Here is a 6,000-nt window from a genome sequence, read left to right as displayed (position 1 = left end):
CCCTATTTACAGTATTATGAAGTAAGACAAGTTGAACCTGACCACAGGAATCAGTGCAGCACCTGATTGAGGTTTTCTGTCTCGTCACTGTCAGAGTCTGTTGACATTTTCTTTTCTATTCACCGTCTTCAAACACCGCCGTATCCCGTACTGTGTTCTGTTTAATGTCTACTTCATGTGCCATGTTCATGTTTTTTTTTTAAGATAATTTATGGGCCTTTTATGCCTTTATTAACAGAGAGGATAGTGTCGGAAACAGGAGAAGAGAGAGTGGGGGATGACACGCGGCAAAGGGCCGAGTGTGGGAATTGAACCCGAGGCCGCCCATCGAGGACTTTAGCCTCTGTATATGGTCGCCGATTTAACCGCTGAGCTGAACCAATCAACCTCTATTGCTTTCTCTCCATTGTTTTTGATTCTTCTCTAAACTTCTTTCAGATTGATATGATTACAGTTAGTCCTCCGGATTCTGTGATTATAGCCGCATCCCTAGCAACGGTCTGTTTCTCATAGCAACGGTCTGTTATCGAGAAATAGCAGACCTCGGAATTAACCAATCACAATCATGCCGTAGTTTTTCATTGCAAACGCTAGATTAATGTCAGTCAAAATAAGATGACTGACCTCTAATGTGAGATCTAATCTAATCTATTAGTGTTGCGGCAATGTTACATCTTTGCTTTTGAACTTTGATAAGGATAAAAAAAATGTGTTTGGTTCAGTGGATAATTTCAGGTAAGGTTAGATACCGTTACCGAAGTCTGACCACTTTTGCTTCCTATCTTTGACTGCTCAAATAAATCGACCCGATTTTGTGTTTAGACGTTTCTGCAAGTCTGAACAGTTCCCCGTCTTGGTTGCCATGTTTGTTGATGATTCAATTATACATTAAAGCACAAAGTTCTTTATAAGAGCAAACAGTTCTTCAGCGATCTAGCCTCTTAATTCATCCCTTTACAATATTCCCTCTTAGGGGACGTTTGTCCTTGGACGCCCTTAGACGGTCATATGTCCACCCACCACAGCCTCCAAAGATCCTGCGGGAAACTGCCATATGTGCAGCTCAAGCACCATCGCTAGGGTTTAAATACAGTTTGAATAAGATGTTCGAGAACTTGCTTTTACTTCACACTTCTGGGGATTGTCTACACTCACTCTGTGACCTCTGTGTTGGTTGTGAGGTCAGCGTGAGAACATATTCAATCACTCTAATGAAAGATTGTCCTTGCAGGTGTTTGTGTGGTTTTTCTATTGACAGGCTCAGCCCTCCTCTGGGGAAATCATCTTCCCTTCACGGACAAGTTCATGCAGGATGTTGTGTGTGTGCACGCGTGTGTTTGTATTTGCTCATGTGCAAGGGCTAGGTCGTAGTTTACTACGATAACACACACGCGCACACACACGGTCATGCTCCCAAGAATCCCAGGATCCGAGGGGAGTGGATTTTTATTTGCAGTGTCCTTGAAGGTGACGGGCGTCCCGAGGGGCTGACAGACACAGACAGGGCGTGTTAATATGTGGAGAAAGGGTCATCTCAGGTTACACGGCGTTGCCCGCCATCCTTGGCGTCTCCTCACTGTGCAACCAATCACAGCCAAGGACTCAGTGATGCAGTGCTCCTCTTACTGGAGGGATTCCTTGGAACTGCTGCGTGACGATGGTGGCTTAAACAGCCCTGAGTCTCTCCTGTGTCTTTCACACCTCCTCCTCCTCCTCCTCCTCTCGTCACCAGCCCCCGGGTTTCTTTCTCTCTGCTATTCACGAGGTGCAGCTGCCGCGTGTGTTTGAACAGGAGATGATCTAGCGCCATCCACACTGCTCCCACCAGACTGGCTATATAGACGGCAGACAGAGTCATCATCCAGCCCTCCCTCTCTCCTCCAAACCAGGCTCCACCTCTCTCTCTCTCCTAGCCTCACACTCACACACTCTCTCTCTCTCTCTCTCTAAGACTCCCTTCTCCCACTCCAGATGAGCGTGCCTCCTCGTCAGGGCGAGCAGATTTGGAGCTGAAGGTGTTGCCAGGTAAGAGCGCACGTTTCCTCTTTGGGCAACCCCCGAAGTTACAAAAAAACGGGGTGTCTCTTGTTGCTTTTGTGGGTGTGTTTTTCGTGGCCTGATGGATGCGTGTTGATGTTTTGGTGTCTAGGCGACATAATCAGGAAGGGTGGGTGCTTTGAGGGAGCAACAGGGCAAGTACACTTTGTTACAACTCCCATCCCTGCTTTGTGGCACCAGTTTTGCCGCCCGTTTTCGTGCGCCGTGAGGGTTTTCTCGTTTGCTTCTTTCTGTGAAACAGCTTTAGGTACAGGGTGGAGCGCAGCTGACGATGGCAGTAGCGACTACAACATATAGAGCATGTCTCTGGTTGCGAGGGGAGACCACGGTGTGGATGTGTGGGCGGATGGATGGAGAGAGAGAGGGAGAAAGAGAGAGGGAGGGGAGGGGGAATGGAGACGGAAGACGAGCAGCTGCTTTCATCCCATGGAAGCTAATCCCTCCGTTTGTTCACCTCTCTCCATCAGATAAAACGCGGGCCGGCTGTGGCTCCGGTGCCCTGTCTTTTCTCCCCGCTCTCCTCCATCCTTCAATTGTGATGGGTTTATCTTCGGCAGGGAGGAAAGAGGCATGCTATTGATTCGGAAATGAGCTGTAATTCTATTTGAAAAGGGAACAAGACATCCCTCTCTGTCTGTGTGTGACTTTTCTCCTGCATGCTTTTGTTCCTGACTGAACCTCGTGTGCTGATAATCTATTCCACAAACTCACAGGTGATAAAGAATTCCTGCTCGTGGTTTACAGCGAGTGATTAGATGCAAATGAAAAGCCACTTGAGCTCCATATGTTGCCGAATATCTCTGCTATTACTGTGATTGGAAGGAACCCTCCTCCTTGCTCTAAAGGAGGCTTATCACTTCCCACAGGTTAACTGATAGAGCGCCAAATGGCCACTGCACAGCGCACATGCACAGAATTGCTCCCGGCTCTCGGCAAACATGTCAAGCATATCCATAGTGATAGTAGCGCGGCTTGGCTGACAAATAAGGGCATCGTTAAAAAGACGGGCGGCCTATCACCTCTCGCCTGCTCCCGGATTACCTAATATCTCAGGAGGCAGGAGCAGCCAGTGCAACGGGAGAGAAAGAAAAGGAGGAGGAGGGAGGAGAGGAGGGCTTGCTCAGGTGTTGCTGTTTAGCCTAGCGCTTCAAATACATTAGCCAGGAAGCTCCCATGTGTCAAACTGTTACCAGGTGACGGAGAGAGTGAGAGCGAGGCAGCGCTGCATGCTTCCCCCACCCTAAATCTAAATGACCCCTCAGCTCATTTCCCCAGGCAGAGCTTATGTTTACATACTCGCTGGGAGCTTCTGCAGATGCTCCATTTCATAAGCACTAACTGAATCAGACAGGCTGAGGCTGTGTCTGCACTGATGGATGCAGCGTGGACTGGTGTGGAATAGCTGTTTGAAACACCCAGAGGGTATTCTTCACATTTGTTGTGTTTGGAAGAAGCCTGACTGACTGTTAGCTTCACCTGGGACTAAGGCTGGGTGATGCAACAGGAGAAGCTAACGAGGAGCTGCTGGGGCTCTGAATCTTAGATAGAATTTAAGTTTAATGATGATAAAGTAAGACATAAGACATTTTTACTTCATATGTTTGGATCAAATGTAAAGCAGAAGAAGCATCAACAGCAAGTTAGTCAGATTTTTTTGCTTGAGTGTAAAGTACGCACCTGAGTACAGACTTCTTCTTCTCTTACAACTTCAACTACAACTTCTCTTCTTTACAACTTCTCTGTGGTGAAAGTGAACTGCCGTTATCCTCCAAAATTGACATATTCGATGACAAAAAATGTGCAAAACATTTATGTTATATGGATTTAGTTGTAGCTCAGCAAGCAGCCCCCTCACCACACAGGCTGTCTACTTAAGAGCATTTGAGAGACACTGATTGTTAACCTGAAACTCCTTTATTTAGTGTTTTTACTGGTTTGAATGACCAGGTTCGTTAAAATAGAAAAGCAAGTGAGCTCTGTGATTAACTCAGCTACAGTTAAACCTTATGCACGTTAAAGTGGTAATCTCAAAGATCTCAGTTTCGTTGTCCAACCAATCACAGCCAAGGACTCGATAACTTGATAAACGGTAACTGCGGGAGCACACTCCCCAGATATCCAGACACAGTGCTGCATGTGTGACGTCCACGGTTGGCTCCGGTCGTAACTCTTGATTTTCCTGGCTGACGGTCGCTTTCCTTTTCAGACTGTTTGCTTCATCTGAGCGTCGAGTTTGTTTCTTTTTCTTTGGATTGTCACTTATTGTTGAAGTTGTATCTGTAGTCATCCATCTTTTCTTTGTTTGTTCAGCCATAGTAGATTAGCAGCCGCTTAGCTCCGCCTACCCTCTCTGGCAGACCAACCACTGCTGGCTGATGGAAAACGTGTCACTAACTGGGCGCCACAGACACCCAGTCTGTAATACTGCAAATGCAAAGGCTTTCATCAGTGGGCCATAGGCTCGATCATCATCGTGTTACCTCATTCAGCGATATATAGACACTAAACAGACATTTATTGACATGGAAATCTTTGAGATTTTTACTTTAACACTGAAAGAATTCCCAGGACACAGAATTATGATGTGAAACTGCTTTATTGTGTGTTTGTGCCTCTCTTAATTATCTTCCCTTTAAGAGAAGAACACAGCCCAAATAATGTTAAAAAGCATCTGGTTGTCCGAACACTGACAGATCACATTATATATTGTGATAAATATCGACATTGATCTGTATAGAAAAAAAATCTTCTTTCTGAGCTGTGAATCTCGCTGCATCATCTTCCCGTCTTATTTACACCGAGCTCCAGAGAGCAGCGGCACATGTTGACCCCCCAAACTAATCAAGCCTCCGCTCAGCTGTTGCCGGAGGTGTCGTCATGTTTTATCGGGCTTGTTAAGGAGCTATTAATGAGAAGTACCGGCCCAGAGTCCCGAGCCTGATGTCCGAGCCGCTCTAACCTTTTGTCGGGGCCGCGTTATCTTGAGTGAACTTTTCAAAAAGCCAAAGGCTGACGGGATAAAAGAGCATCTGCCAGGATTATTTGAATTTGGCCGAAGCCTCTCTTATGATCAGTTTATTAGAAGATGGAGGGAAGCGAGGTAAAGGGAAGTGTCACTGACTCAGCAGGAGCGGTGTTTGTTTCTGCTCTGTATTGCCATACAAAATGGAGGATATAAATAGCATCGCTCTTATGATTTGACCTTGTGTGGCCATTTGGTAGTGGGCACATGTGAGGAGGCCTGTGCTCAGATCAGTGACACTGTCAGCACTGACACTGACTCATGTGGGTAGAGATGCCTCAGGACCAGTTTTCCTGCTCTTCTCACTAGGACTGTTTTCTGTGTCCAATTACTCCCTATAATCATCATCTTATCCACTCTGTATTACATGCATCATCCCTTCAATGTACTTCTTCTATCAGAGACAGCGTGGCGTCATAAAGTGAGACCATTTTCCACAATGCTGTTGTGCAAATCAACCGTGCCATCAGATGGACTTATTTCTATCAGCCAATAAATCTCTCCTTAAGCTTGCATGTAAATCTCTTTGAACGCCGTCTTTACCATCAAGGGACGTTGTTTAACGATGACTCAAAACAAACGAGATCGCTGTGACTGTTTCCCACTCAGAGTCAATGATGTGACTCAGTTGCAGTAAATTAGCAATGTAATTGATCCAATTTATTAATTTATTTATGCCTTTATTTTTAGAGAGAGGAGAGTCGATAGCGTCAGAAACAAGAGCAAAAGAGAGTGGGGATGATGCGCCGCAAAGGGCCGAGGATGGGAGTCGAACCCTTGGCGCCGCGTAGCGTCTGTATATGGGACGTGCGTTTTAACCGTTGAGCTAAACCAGTGCCCCAATAATCAGATTCTCCTGACAATGAATATTATTTTCATCCTAAACCAGGACTGAACGTTTTTGGGTAAAATCTTCATAA

General features: G+C 46.0%; 1 protein-coding gene across 3 annotated transcripts in view; it reads left to right on the top strand.

Annotated features, from left to right (window-relative positions):
• Positions 1-1,979: 1,979 nt before the first annotated feature.
• Positions 1,980-6,000, top strand: part of syt1a (synaptotagmin Ia) — a 178,489-nt gene continuing 174,468 nt past the window's right edge. For 2 of the 3 annotated variants that reach the window (XM_069670820.1, XM_069670818.1), the window contains exon 1: positions 1,980-2,025. The gene's annotated coding sequence lies outside the window, so the exon portion shown is untranslated. The remainder of the gene's footprint in view (positions 2,026-6,000) is intronic. The other variant, XM_069670821.1, reaches the window with a different exon arrangement.

The sequence above is a fragment of the Semicossyphus pulcher genome, unplaced genomic scaffold (assembly GCF_022749685.1).
Source record: "Semicossyphus pulcher isolate SPU_LCO1_2020_fin unplaced genomic scaffold, fSemPul1.0.p SCAF_20, whole genome shotgun sequence".
In the NCBI taxonomy this organism is placed as follows: Eukaryota; Metazoa; Chordata; class Actinopteri; order Labriformes; family Labridae; genus Semicossyphus; species Semicossyphus pulcher.
This window is presented reverse-complemented; position numbering and strand designations above follow the sequence as displayed.